We start from the raw sequence: 16101 nt of genomic DNA on the forward strand, positions 1-16101 counted from the left end.
TCTTACTTTCTGCCCCCTTAGACTCCATGTATGCTATTCTACTGCACTGAGATAATTTGTGTCCATTTTTTCCCCTCAAAGTCAAGACTTTTGACTTTATCAGATGACAGGAACTTTCCTGCTACCATTCCTGAGCATCATTGCTAACATATAGTTGATGTTATTATAGAAACAGAGTAAGGCAATTATCTCCTAAGAACCTGCACAAGATGTTAACTAGTCACACATCCCCCAGATATCTGTAACATGCAGTGTGACTCTGCAGTCGTGTTTCAATGAGTGCTGGGCATGACATTTGATGTGTCATTTCTGGTGCCTCATGAAAGAAAAAAAAAAAGGCAAAACTCGCAATCCATAAAACATCTTGTTTCCAGTATAATAGCGGCAGATCACATTTCATCATTGTTCAGGAACTCACATTTTCTAAAATAATATTTAGTTCAAATATACTGAGGAATGAAAAAACAAACTGATTGCCTATTGCAAATATCATGTAGATTAATGCAAAGCAGCCTGCATTTATATACATGTGTTAAGATAAATATCCTTCCTAAATCATATCAAAGTGAATGGGGGAACTTGTGGCCCATTATTTGCTAAATTTTATGATGAAATCAATGCTGTTCTCAGTATTGAAGCTCTTTGAAAGTGTTCAAAATTTTTAGATTAAAATGAAAACTGCCGAACTGACACAGGTCATTAGCAGTCTTTTAACAGGGTACCACTATAGCAAGCCTAACTATTTTTAATTTAATATTTTCTTGTAAACATTCCTGAATTCCCTGTGTCTGTTTAATACCTCTCTATAGTCAATATTTTACGTTTTTTCAGTCTGAGATCTTTATCAACTATTGCATTGTTCCGTTTATAGTCTCAATTTAGAATATTTTAAGTTTCAAAAAAACAACTTGAAATGTATCTATGTTATTATTCTCCCATGTCTTTTTAAAACTTGACATACTGGTTTTCCTTCATGTAAGCCTCTCAAAATACTTGTTTTGGGTAATTTTTCATTCTCTCATTAGAACGTTTCAAATTTTTTAGATGTTTAGCATCTTGTATCTCTTAATAAAGTACTTGGATAAAGTGCTATAATTTTGTGATTAGATTTGTTAGCCTAGAGCACTAGTATGTACCAGCTTGCATTAAAATTTTTCACAGACAATATTCAGGAATACAGAGTACCAGCTTATGATGGTTATCATGTGTTTTTCACTTTAAAATAATTGGGGTCTGACACAAAGGGGTTGAAGCGAGTAACTTTTGATGGAAACCTTTGTGTCCTACAAAATCTAACTGAAGAACAAAAATCCTGTGCTTATCTCACAGTCTAGAAAGGGTGCATTTGATAAAACTGACATACTCTTCTACAAAAAAAGTAAGAAAAATGAGTAAATAAGGAATGTTCTTCAACACATTCAAGTCAATATATGACAAATCCACAGCCAGCATCATATTGAATGGGGAAAGGTGGAAGCATTCCCACTTAGATTCAAAACCAGACAAGAATGGCAACTTTCACTATTGCTATTTAATATAGTCCTGGAGGTTTTAGTCAGAGTCAAGATTAGGCAAGAAAATTAATTCAAAATAATACATACCAGGAACGAGGAAGTCAAGTTATTCTTGTATGTAGATGACATGACTCAGGTTTTGTTGTTATTGTTTTGTTTTGTTCACATGTTATTTATTTTCTTTATTGGAAAGCCAGATTTACAGAGAGAAGAAGAAACAGGGAGAAATATCTTTCATCTTGTGGTTTATTCCCCAAGTAGCCACAACAGCCTAAGCTGAGTGGATGAGAAGCCAAGAGCCAGGAGCCTCTTCCTAATCTCCCATGTGGGTGCAGGGTCCCATGGCTTTGGGCCTTCCTCTACTGTTTTCCCAAGGCAAAAGTAGGAAGCTATGTGAGAAGTGGAACAGCTGGGAAATAAACCAGTGCCCATATGGGATGCAAGGCGAGGATTTAGCCTGGCCCAATGACGTGATTCTATACACAGGGGACACAAAAGGCTCTGAAGGGATTATTGGAGCTCATTTTTGAGTTTGGCAAAGTTAAACAATATGAAATTAACACACAACAACCAACATTTTTTCTATAACTAAGCACTGCCATGGCCTAGAAAGAACTTGTAAGATCAGTCCCATTCACACTTAGTGAGAAAACATTGAGATTGATTTAACCAAACATGAATGATCACAAGCATGAAAATGACAAAACATTAGGGAAAGAAATAAAAGAATGTGAACAAGGAAAAATATTTTTCATGTTCATAGATTGAAAGAATTAGTACAAAAATATCCATACTAGCCAAGGCAATTTACAGATTCAGTGTAATACCAATCAAAATATAAGACATTTGTATCAGACTTGGCAAAGTCTTAAAATTCACATGGGATCACAAGAGACCCCCACGATTAGCAAAAGCAATTCTACATAATGAAAATAAATCTGGAGGTGTCAATGTTTATTGCAGAGCAGTTATAATCAAAGCTTCGTACTGGTGCAAGGACTAACGTGTCAACCAATAGAAAAGACTAGAGATTCCATGCATTAGTCCATGCAACTGAAACCAACTAATCATTGTCAAATGAGATGAAACAACACCCTGGAGAAAGGATAGTCTCTTTAAAAAGTGACATTATGAAAAATTGGATCTCTGCAGGCAGAAATATGAAATAAGACCATATACCTGAGGCAAAAATAAGCTCACAGTGGATCAGGGATCTAATTTTGAGATCTGAAAAGAGGGGAGCACCAGAGGGAAAAACAAGGGGAAATGCTGCGAGACGTTGGAGTAGGTCAACTACTTCAGTGTGCCTAAGTGCACCCATTCACTGCTGAAGAATGAGTGAAGATCACTGTCAGAAATTTTTTCAAGTACATATCTGAGGGTTCTCAGGACTATTCCAGCAGAAGACTTCTTTAAAACACATGCTTTGTAACTCATCTTTAAAAATATTGTCATATGTAAATTGCCTCGGCCATTTGAAGGGCATATTTAATGGAGCCAGCTTATGATGGTTATCATGTGTTTTTCACTAAAGTTCTTTTAACATTTTACCATATTGACTTCATATGTAAATGCACATACTCATACCTACTTACATGTTTACATACTATTTTTAATATAGAGATTAAAAGATATTATATATATATATCTGAAGATTTATATTTTTATTTGAAAGTCAGAGTACTAACAGAAAGGCAGAGACAGAAAGAGAAACTTTCTTGCAGTGGACTGCAACAGCTGGAGCTGGACCAGGACCAAGACAGCCGCATGGATATTCATCTGAGACTCCTGCATGAACAGTGACAGTTTAAGTGCTTGGAGAACCTTCCATGGCATTTTCCCACGTCCATTAGAAGACAGTTCAATCAGAAGTGGAATAGTGGCCATGGGGCTCAGGTGAAGAGAGCCTTCAGCAGTGTGGTGGCTGCTGGGGGCACCTGAGCCAGGTCGGACTCAATGTTTGGGACTGTGGCCATGGAAACCGCTGCCATATGGTGAGCAAGTCCTGGCTGTTGGGAGGCCAGTGTGCCCAATGCGTGCCGGGCTCTGCCAGGTGGCAAGCCCTAGGGTGTTTTGGGTATGTAATTGCTGCCTGCAGACATTAATGGGCAAGACCAATGTGCGTGTAGGTGAGGAATGTATCCTGTGTGGCTCATAGTGAAAGGGTCACTGAACTTGCAGGAAAGCATGGGGACTGAGACATGGTGGTTTGGAGAGGAGATTTTGTAAGATCTATTTGGGTCAGACTTATTCACCAGCCCACCCGAGAGTCCTGAGATGAGCTGCTAAGTCCCGCTGGTTAGCTTAAGAGTGGGGTGGTGATTGGATGCGCTAGGAGTGACCATGAAATACACCACACTCACAGGTGCTGGAGTTAGAAAATGGCTGGGCAGGTCCAGGCTGCAACACCCGCAAGTGCATCCTAAAACAGCGTGTGAGGCAGGCCTGGCTGCAACATCCTCCAGCTCATACAAAGGCCACGATGGAGTGGTGGGCTATGATGAGCAAGGGTCTAGCACCTGCTAGAGCATGTGAACCCTGGGTCAGGGATTGGGCCAAGTGGGGGAACCTAGGACACTCCCCCACTGAAATCACATCTCCTGCTGGTGAGCATGTGTTTCAGGTCTGGGTTTTGGGTAGCCTGAGTAGGGTAAGTCCAACTGTTGGCTAATGTGTGGGTTGGTTTTGGAGGAAGGCAGACCTGTCAGGGACAAGCCAACCTTAACTCAACAGCAAGTGCAGAAACCAGGATAGAGCAGAGGTCAACCTCAGCTAGGTTGGCACATCCTTCAGGTTGCATGAGACTGGGAAGGAAGCAGATAGAGCAGCAAGTGGTGGGTCTTGGGGTAGGTTGGGTCAGGCCAGGTTATAGCATCCAAAGGCAAAGGCAAAGAGAGGTAAGGGTCTATGCCAAGCTACATTGGGGCAAACATTGCCACATAGAAGATCTATTGCTAGGATCAGAGCTAGATGAGGTACCAAGGGGATGCCCTGGCTGGATTGTGGTTCCCACTGGTAAGCATGGGGCTGGAAAGGGAGCAGTGCTCTGGTCCGGATATGGCTGCAGTGTACTTTTGCACAAGTGTGGACTGGGACTGAGTGTACCAGACTGGGCTAACCCTCAGTTTCAGCTGGTGCTCATGAGGACCAGGGTAGGTGTAGGGCTAGGCTAGGCTAGGTTTTTGCCTCTGATGAGCAGTATATGAGCTGTGTCTGCGTGTCGACCAGGCTGTACTGGGCTGTAATACTCAACAGTAATAACTGGAATGTGTTGAAGGCCGGTCAGGAAAGGCCATTGTTCTTGCTAGATCAGAAGGTAGACTGAGAAGGGTTGGCTCATACACAGCTCTGTGCATGAGATCTAGCATTGGGAGAGGTTCTGATGGAGAAATCTGGAGAATTTCTCTGTCAGGACACAGTCCATGAAGGTCAGCATAAGAACTATGATAAGAAGCAGCCAAGACCACGTCAGGAAATGGTACCCACCAGCATACATTTGGTGCAGGTCTGGGGCGAACAGGGCCAGGCCAGTTCATATTACCCACTGGCGAATCTGAGCACCAGAATGGTGTGTGGGTTGGTCCTGGTCCGTTTGCAACACACACCAGTTCACATGAGGGCTTGGACTGGGTGTTGGCTGGGTTGGGCTGTAGCCCCACTGACCTGAGCTGGAATTTGAGGTGCACTGGGCTGGGCCAGGCTGCAGTTCCCACTGGCAAAAGCTGAGGTGAGGCAGGCCATGCCAGACTGGGCTGTGATATCCAACCAGAACACACAATACCTGGCAGGGGAGGGGACAAAGCTGATATGGGTATGTGGAGGACTGCCCTGCTGGATCACCACTCAACTGAAGCACATGATTTGGGTTGGGGGCAGACTAGACTGAGCAAAATTACAACATCTGTTGGCCTTATGTGAACTGGACTAGGGAAAAGGCAGGCTGGGCTGACTGTCCGCAAGTGCAAGTACAAGTCAGGGTGGGTGTGGGTTGGTTGGGCTCTACCTCAGCATCAGCTGGCAGATGCTACTGTAGGGGGTAGGGAGACTAATTCTGTCAAGCTAAACTGTAGAGTCACCTGGAGAATGCATAATCTGTGAGTGAGAATGGGCGCAGTAAGCAAACAGTGGGTACCTTCCTCCTGGGTTGCCACTCTGTCTGGTGAGTTTAAGAACCAGGATTGGTACAGGCATGGGTAGACAGAGATTAGCACCCACTAGCAGGTGTGTTGGCTGGATAGTTGGGCTAATTGGGTTGAACTAGGTTTCAATGCTCATTCACAAGTATGTGAGCTGAATGGAATGTGGGAGAGACTGGACCAGTCTGTTATACATACTGGCAAGCATGGGAACCAGGGCAGGGTGCAGACCTGGTGAGGGTTATTTGGAGTCGCCCCAACTAAGCTGCAGCTCCCACTGTTTTATGTAGCCAAGTGTGTGGTGGGCAGGATTGGGATGGGCTCCAACACCCATTGGTTTGGTGGAGAAGACGGGGTTGGAACAGAACTGACTCAGTAATAGCAAACACCAGCACCTGCATAGGCTGATAAGGGCAATTGTCTGTGCTGGACCCTGTATTGGGAAGCACACCCAGGAATCTGCTCTGGGATTACTTCAGATGAAGTTTCTTTGGGGATCCCCCAGTCGAACTGCTGAACTCAGAACCCCGAACATGAAGAGAATTTCAGGTTCCATGGTTCTGACAATGGAGTCCATGTTTCAAAGCTGAGCCACCTCAGTGGCTCAGACAGAGCAGTGGCGAGAACACCTGGGTGTACATGGAGGATACGGTAGTACATTGGAGCCTGCACAGGACACTGTTGCCACAACAGAGAACAGAAGACAGAACTGATCGATCAACTGTCCCCGCCAAGTGTTGGTAGTGAAAATCTGGACAAGTGGAGATGCTAAGGTGAATTATGTCATCCAGTGGATTCTGGAGAGATTTCATCGGGCTTAGAATGGCAAGACTGGTAGCAATTCAGAAATTGAACTCTCGAAACTACTTGAGCAGGACCTTCAGAGCATGCCCCACATGGGGGACTCTGGGACTGTTGGTAGGGTAAGTGTGGCTTGTCCATTTGTCTCTTCTCTTCCCCCAGATACAGGAAGGAAAAAAGAGAATGTGAAAACAATGATCTTATCCCCTTTCCTGTAGCTGTTGACCCTTAGACCCTTAATCAATTATGTAAAGATCATCAAAATAAAAAAGTTAAATTGGCAAAATAAAACATATAAAAAATAAGTATTTTAAAAATTTAAACTATTAAAAAAGAAGTGAAACAGCAGGGACATGACCTATGCCCATATTGAATGCTGGTGTTGTGGATGGCAGCTTAAACAGCTATAGCATAATGCTTAACCTGCTATACCATCATACTGTCTTAAGTACAATCCTACGCATTAAGATGAGTGAAGTGACTCTTCTAAAGGTTTCATTACTTATTAAACTTATTAAACTTTTTAAACTCTAATTGCCTGAATACAGGAAACAATTTACAAAAGTGGTCAAGTCTACAGGAAATATAACTACTTGGTCCAGGAAATATTAATATGTATTTTATCTATGACGTTTAGAAAATTCATAAAATACAGGAAAAACCTCAAGCCTATGTCCTGGCCTCCAAAGAGAGTTTTTAAATATTAAATCTACCAATTACTTCCTATACAAAGGGACACTCTTATGTGGCGATAGTCTGAACTGCAAGGTATGCTTTTATTACCTAGCATGCTTTTGCAAAGCTCAAACATTAGCTATTCTCATTCTTACCATGAAATCAAAGGTACAGGAATAATGTATACATGTTTTCTTCACTCACTTAGTACATAGAATATATTTGGATTATTATTTTACATCAAACAGTAACAGTTTCGACTGACAGCTGTTCAAGACTAGAATACAGAGAAATCCCCACCTAAATAAGCAAGTTTTATTGGTGGGAAACTTGAAGAATTCAACGTTGTATCTTTTGGCCTGGAAAAAACTCTACAATTTCTATTATTTTTAGATTAAAGTGTGTATTTTCAAAATTGTAAGATGCTGAGAGCTCAGAGGAACATAAGAGCTGATTTATCTTAGGACACGAGATTATAAGTGATGGGACCTGGTGCAACGGCCTAGCAGCTGAAGTCCTTGCCTTGAACGTACCAGGATTCCATATGGGCACCAGTTCTAATCCCAGCAGCTCAACTTCCCATCCAGCTCCCTGCTTGTAGCCCGGGAAAGCAGTGGAGGATGACCCTAGGCCTTGGGGCTCTACATCTGCATGGGTGATCCGGAAGAGCTCCTGGCTCCTGGCTTCAGATCGGCACAGCTCCAGTCGTTGTGGTCAGTTGGGGAGTGAATCATCAGATAGAAGATTTTCCTCTCTGTCACTCCTCCTCGCTGTAAATCTGGCTTTGCAATAAAAATTAAAATAATTCTTTGAAAAGAAAGATTAAGACTGATGCCCACTGGCAACATTCCTGTGTTCAGACCTCCTCCTTGTTCATGTGGGTAGGGACTGCTAATATTTTTCAAGGAGGAACTGCTGAAAGGTTACTGGGGAAGCTCATTTGAGCATTTGAACCTGAACTCCTGTTATTTTGGGAAAGAGGCCTTATTGGGGGTTTCTGTCTCAGTCCCATTCATGGGGAGTTTATGTAACATATAACTGCTTTGTGATTCAATTAAGCAATGGTCTATTTCCTTCAATATTGTTTTTTTTATTATAAGTAGCTATAGCCTAAATGTGGTATAATTATGTATTATTCCCATATTACTTGCACTATATTTATATTGGAAGTGAGGAGACACAAAAGCAAGGGCAATGGGGCATTCACAACAATGCTGAAGGTTCAATATTTGTATATGTTTTCTTACTATGATGAAACGATGGATGCACGAACCTGGGAGTTTGCAAGGGAAAACAAGGGGCATATATACAATGCTTTTCTTCAACACCATATTGAGCACCTGTTCTGTTACCTCAATACCTATGTCTGGATGACCCCCATCAGTGTATATATTAATTGAATGTATACATTGAATTCTTGCAGCAATGCGATGTGACAAGCATTTTGTCTCAAGTCTCCTCCGCAATCTCACTGTCTCAGTCGAGACAATCCCGAAGGAGTTAGGGCCAGTTGTCATTCTCTTGACATGGCTGACTCTTAATTCATCTATGGTTCAGCCTTGCACCATCACAGATTTCCTTATACGTTAATCTGAAGCCAGTTGTCACGGCATTCTGCAAATATCCAGCTTCTTCTGTAAGGGCCGCATTGCTTGGGCTCGGTTCAGTTAATTGCAGCTTCCCTTTGATGGTCCTGCCTTCAAGAGATGTTCTCCCTAAGCTGCAATGCTTCTGCAGTAGAACATGAACTTGTAGGCATTGTGGAGCTTGTTCCCAGCCATGCAGCATATGGGAAAAAATGGTCCAGTGCCCCCCTCTGACACGTGTGCACACGTTCATCTAAAACACACACAGACCACACAAAAGAAGCAGGCTACAAGGAGTATTTTTCCAACATAGAAAGTGCCATTTCCTTTTCCTAGCTGGTGAGTTGATGTATAAGGCAGTTAATCATGATTGGTAAAGCCATGCCGGTTCAAGGATTAAGGATAGTTCAACAGCACCTGCAGCTTCTCTCTCTTCTCTTTCTAATCTTCTATAAGGAGTAGAAAGCTTGGATACAAAGAGAGATAAAGATCAGTAAAACAGAAAAAATGACAAAGACCAACCCCAAACTCTGCTAAAGTGCCAGTTCAGGTGAGGCTTTAGGAACGGTGAGGGTCTCTGGCTTGTTTAACGTTATTGTCTGCTTGAAGGCATGCTGACCTCCGTAACTTTCGCTTCACCTGCTTGAGATGTTGTTGCTGTTAGTATTAACAGATTGCTACCAGTGACCACCCTGCTGCTGTGCATGTAGTATGACTTTTAGTCTATTTACTTTAATTAGAAAAACCCTGTTTTGTCTTCCCCTCAGTGTGCTATCTTGCGAGAGAGTGGTTACCCTGTACCATAATTAACTTTCATTTTCCTTGAAAGATGGAGGATTCTGCATCCTGATTTACAACAAAGGGGAGATCTGGGAGAGGAGGAAGCACTGTCTTTGGCTGTTTTCTCAACCCCAGTCCTCAAGTCCTGGTAGGTTCATCAGAAGACCCTGGAGCCTCGGCATAGTTGCTCTGTGGGAGCATCAAAAGTGTCACAGGCACCGCAAGCAGGGGGTGCCACAGGACACACGGGCACCTTTCACATCTTCGCCGGTGAAACATCTGGCGTTGAGGAATAGCCATGGGAATTTGAAAGACAGCCCAGGGAGACCATCATCAGGGAAAGATCCACTGAGAATGAATGGAAAAGTTGTGATAACCCTTCAGAAAACATCTGACATCAAGACAGAAAGTGTGCACCCATTTCACACCTCCAGTAGACTCGTTTCTTCTCTTTCTAAAAGTGAAGGTTTTCTGTTTGCTTGCTTGCTTTATTTTTATGTGAACACTTGCAGTATTGGCATCCCACACGACTGTTCCATTAAAAAAAAAATTTATAGGGAAGGCAGATTTATGGAGAGAAAGATTCCATGTCCTCTGGTTCACACCCCGCATGACCACAATGGCCAGAGCTGAGCTGGTCTGAAACCAGGAGCCAGAAGCTTGCTCTGGATCTCCCATGTAGGTGCAAGGACCCAAGATCCTTTGGCTCCTTTGGGCCATCCTCTACTGCTCTCCTCTGCCACAAGCTGCATATTTGTATTTTATTCTAATTCCAGAAACAACCATAATATCTGTATCATCCAATGGGTGACTTCCGTGGCAACCAGGGCAGAAGTATTTAAGGTTTACCACACACTCTACAGTGTGGTCCCATGGAGCTGCTCAGGGTGGCAGACAGGGTGGGAATGTTTAAGACCTACCACATTTTCTCCTCCATCGTGGTCCAGTGGAGCTGCTCAGGGAATCTTTAGTGTATTTAGGATTAACTTGGCTGTTCCAAGAGTAGGTCACAGGGATGCAGAAGTACTGCCAGTGGATTTCCATCAGGCCGTTAGCTGGTAACAAGAGCTCAGTACTGACAGCCTTGTTGTGAGATTTGCATTCTCATGACTGACGGTGCATCCTGAGCCTTCAGAAAACTACAAGGTGTCAGGATTAGAAATGAAAAGGAAGTACTAAAGGTCATTTTCTAGCACTGCTACTAAGAGATGCCTGCAGTAACTGGAAGCTTCAGTGTTCTTGTCTTTGATTTACTTGGTTTTACACAAAAGGTCCAGTTGGTGTTCTGCTGCTACTGGAGTCTACACTGTACCCTTGCTTCTCAGCAGTCTCCCTAGGAGATGCTCACTTGTGAGGACTTTTGCAGCTCATTGACGCTTTTAAAGTTATAGTAGTAGATTCATGACTTTCATTAGATTCTGTATAATTTCAATCAATATATTTTCAATTTTTCCTACTTTCTGAAACTCTTGTATATGTGAACAACCTTGCCAGGGTGTCTCAGATCTCTCTCGACTATCTTTTCTTTCTTTCCTTTAGATCAGATGATTTCTACTGAAATGGTTTTAAGGTTAATGCTTACTTTTCTTCTGCCACCTCAGAGAACAACCCAAACAGGAAATAAATAGGTGTGCCTTGAGCAGAGTGCCTCAGGAAGAACAGATGGAATCAGCCAGGGAGCAACGGGAACCAGGAAGGGCTTGGAAACCTGGAACGGAGTGTAGAGAGAGAGGAACAACATCAACCAACCAGGAGACCCTCCTCCCACAGCCTGGGGAGTTGCCATTGCAAGGTCAAGGTAAACAGGATACCGTCAGCAGTGACCACTGGCATCATCAACCTGGCAGCAATCACAATCATGAGTTCACACTCATGCGAGAAAAGACAACAGGGATGGGAGATACCTAGAAATGTACAGATTATGCACACTGGTTCTGATTGTGTGGCAATCAATGGTGTGGCATCAGATTCCACAGAGTAACAGTAAAATATTATCCTTAAACGCGTCCAAAATCCACACAGCCTAGGGGACAGAAGCCTTTACAAAGCTCCACCCCTAGGCCACACAGACGTAAAACAGTCTGCCACATTCTCAAAATGTCCTGCAGCCCTGCAAAACCAACTTCCCAGGCAGACCAATGGTGATTCCTGGCACTAGCAGTTGCTCCACTGCAAGGAAGAGAAGGGGAGAGGGAACACAAAGGGGTTCCTTCCCCCGGAACTGCAGACCTTCCAACCACTGCGATCCTCCCTCCATTTCATCCCATCCTCCTTCCACAATGCGCAGCGCTGCTGGAGCCCAGACACTAGGCCTCTCTGGCATGGTTTTTATAAATCAGCCAGTTTGATTCATTGTTGCTCAGAACTGTGCGTGATTTCTGGAGTGGGCTTATTCACCTATCACACTCACAGTGCCAACAATGTGCCCTGGGATTCAGGCCTTTACACAGTCAGCACCTGTAGGATCATTGCATCCCACCTTCTGCCGTGGATCCAAACAATCTCACTGGACTCTGGGGAGAAGACTCAATCCCCTGAGTTGTTGTGTTCCATTACAGCAAACACCCGAGTGGAAGACCCGGAAGAGGCTCCTGGCTTCGGATCGGCATAGCATCGGCCGTCTGCTCACTTGGGGAGTGAATCATTGGATGGAAGATCTTCCTCTCTGTCTCTCCTCTCTGTATATCTGCCTTTGCAATTAAAAAAAAATAATAAAAATAAATCTTAAAAAAAAAATACAGGGAAGCTTCAGGAAATGTTCAGCTAGAACTAAAGCCAAAGTACCTCTTTAGCTGACACCTAAAGACACGTCTTCACAACCAAAGTCTTTGATCCAAAATAGACACAGAATTGATTTATAGTTCAAAGGTTTAAGTGCCAGCACAGGGGAACTGGGACTATACTTAAAAAAAAAAGACAATATCGTGCTCTATAAAAGCACCGTGAAAGTTTAATATTAAAGAAAAGGAAACCAATGAAATAAATGATAACACAAAGAACTACTTACAAGGATACTCAAATAAGTATGAGACTATGGATTCAGTCAAATGGAATGAAAAAATGAATCAATGAAACAATTGAGGGAGTTCACAGAGCACAACACTGGAAAAGAATCAAGGAGAAACGAAATTTGCAAATTCTTTAAAACTAATGAGTATGGAAGCACAACAGATCAAAACTTACAGGAAACAGCAAAGTCAGCATGGAAGAAAAGTTTATAGCAATAGATGTTTACCAAAAAAACTCAGAAAGCTATCTATTACACAACCTAATAGTGCATACCAAAGCATTAGATAAACAAGAAAAGAATCAAACCCAAAGTTATTGGAAGGAGAGAAATTGTAAGATTATATTATTAATGAATAAAATAGAAAGTAGGAAGACTGAATAAAGGATTAATGCGTTCTTTGAAAAGAGACAAGTCAATAAATTTCAGCTAAATCTAAGAGAAGTCTCAAATAAATTCAATAGCAACAGATATGACCTAAATACAAAGGATCAGTAGAGGTTACTATGAACAACGCTGTGCTAACAAATTGAAAAATATAGAAGAAAGACTAAAGTTCTAGGCATGCACTCTTTACCTAATCTTAACCATGAAGACCTGGAAAATTAAAATACATATTAATACAAACTTGTGGAATGAAGAAGCTTCACTGTCAAATTCTAAGAAGCTGTTCAAGAAAGCAGAACAATGCTTCTCAAACTATTCCAAAACTTGGAAGAGGAGGAACCATAGAAACTCATTCTGCTAGAAGAGAATAGCCATGATTCCAGAACCAAACAAGGAGACAGAAAAAAAGCTAAATTATAAACCATTGTTCATGTCGAACACAGATGAGAAACATCACAATGGTAGCCAATCAGTTCAGTGGAACAGCAAAATGATTATCAACCCTGATCAAGTGGGATTTATCCCAGAGGTATTGGGGAGATTTAATATGCACATATCAAACAGAAAGCCGAAAAGATCACACTGTCATGATCATCTCAAGAGGCAGGAAAAAGGCTTTCAATTAAACACACATCTCTAGTGAAAAAACTTCAATAAGTTACATATGATAACACCTCAATGTAGTGAAAAACTCTATATGACCAACTAAGAGGCAACATCATGTTGAATCGGGGGCAAGCTGGACACATTTCTTCTACCATCTAGAACTAGACAGCCATATCTTCCACCAACACTTTATTCAGTATGTTATTAGATGTTTTTGCTAAAACTGGAAAGAGAAAGAAATAAAATCCATATAAATATGAAAGAAAGAAGCCAAGTAATTCTTTTCTGTAGATGAGGATTCTATGTAGAAGTAAGAGTACACTAAGAGACTACTAAACTTGATAAATGAATTCAGTAAATTCAGTAGAAATTCTAACATGCAAAATAAACATAAACATGAGTTTTATACATCAATAGCAAACTCACTACAAAGAAAAACCCTTTTACAATAGTTACAAGGAACAATAAAGTGATTGGCTTGAAGCAAAATCCACCTACGTTATAAAACACCTCTACAAGGAAAATGAAAAAACACTGGTGACAGAGCTTGGACAAGACTTACATACATATGCAAATAAAAAAATTACAGTTCCTAAACTGGAAGAGCTAATATTTTTAAAAAGTTCAAGTGTGGACAACTAGCCAGCATTCGGGACATCCACAGCTCATTTCAGAATGACCTGGATCTTGTTAGGGCTGCATTCCCATTTGAACTTGAGGCAGCAGGTTACGGCCCAGTATTTGAATCACTGCCATCCCCATGGTAGACACAGATTAATTCTCTGGCTGCTAGCTTTGGCCTGGCATGTCCTTGTCCGTTGAAGGAAGAGAACGAACCCATAGAAGGGAAACGTTTGTCTGTCAGTTTTAATCTCTCGGTCACCAGGCATTTAAAAAAAATAAGGATATTTATACTACAAAATCTATTTTTAAAAAAGAAAATGATGCTACTGTATCATGTATGAGTCATTGAATAATTTAATCAGAAGAAAGTGTTTTGAAGAGATTAAACTAACAGAAAACATCAAAACTCAGGCAATATAGTTTCCACTGATTTTTGTTGATGAAATGTGTCTCTTCTAGACAACAAATAGATGGGTTTTGTTTTTTGATCCAGCCTACTAATATATGACGTTTGATTGAGTTTAAGCCATTTATTTTCAGGGTTAATATGTATGGGTGGTACTTTGATCCTGTCATTTTAGGAATGGGTTGTTCATTGGTTTAGTCTTCTGTTGTCATTTTACTGGGATGTTCTTCCCATTTGCCTTTGGTTTTGTTTGGTGCTATTTCTCTTCTCTGTCAAAAGAACATCTTGAAGTATCATTTGTAGGGCAGGTTTTGGAAGTCTTCAATGACTCATAGATGATACAGTAGCATTATTTTCTGCAAGAAGGTTCTTGATTTTCTTTTCAGCTACATGTTAGTCATTTAGTAGCATGTTATTTAACTATATAGTGTTGTTAATTTCTTTTTCTTCATGATATTGATTTTATTTTGTGGCTTTTCATTTAAGGGAATGTATAGTAGCTCTGTAAGGGAGACTGTCATATCTGGTAACATGTTATTTAACTTTATGGCATTGTAAATTTCTACTTTCCTATTGTTGGTTTTGTATTCTGACCTCTCATTTGAGGGGATGTACAGTATCTGTGAAATGGAGACTAATATCCGGATATGAGGATATGATATAGTATGCATTTCTGCTTCCAGACAAAGATGGACTTACAATGAAACTGTTTACTATATCTTGGCAATAGGATACTGGACTCTCTGCCATTGTCCATGCCCGCAATGATGGACATATGACTGTGCATGAAGAATTATACTTTAGTAATGATATAGAGGAACTAGGTTGGGTGGGGTGGATTGTGGCTGGGATAAGGGAAATGCCAGGAGTCTATGGAACTGTATAATAAAATGATAATAATAATAATAATAATAATAATAATAATAATAATAAAGCAGTCTTTGCAATAAGTGTTATGGGGAATTTGGGCATACAATGCATAAGACTAAATTAAGTACCTGGCCCTAGGTCTTACATCTCATCCTGTATGCCAATAAACCACAAATGGATCAAGGATCTGAATGCAAGAATTAAGACTACATAAGCATTAAAGAAAAATGAGGGGGAGATGCTAGAAGACGATGCAGCCAGTAGCTTTCTAATTAAGACTCTAACAGCACAATCAATAATAACAAAACTAGACAAACATGATTGTACTGAACTTTGCTGAGCAAAAACATCCACCAGTAGTGAACAGCAGCCTCTATAACGTGAGAAAATAATTCCAAACAACTCCTTTGGCAAAATGGTGCTAGCCACGAAGTAGAAGGAACTACAAAGCTTAGGAAGCATGTTAAGAAATAGGCTGAAAATATTAACAGATTTTTTTGAAGAATAAATAGCCAACAAATGCATGGAAATGCTCAATATCATTAGTCATCAAGCAAATGAAAACTGAAGCAATGAGGTGTCACTCATTGCATTCAGAGCAGATACTGGTGAGGATGTGCAGAAAATGCAACATGGTTGCACTGTTGGTAGCCATGCACATTAGTACAACCATTACTGGCAATAGTATGGTGATTCCTTGTTAATCTAA

This window comes from Ochotona curzoniae, unplaced genomic scaffold, assembly GCF_017591425.1.
Source record: "Ochotona curzoniae isolate NIBS_2020 unplaced genomic scaffold, NIBS_Ocur_1.0 scaffold_3835, whole genome shotgun sequence".
NCBI classification, from domain to species: Eukaryota; Metazoa; Chordata; class Mammalia; order Lagomorpha; family Ochotonidae; genus Ochotona; species Ochotona curzoniae.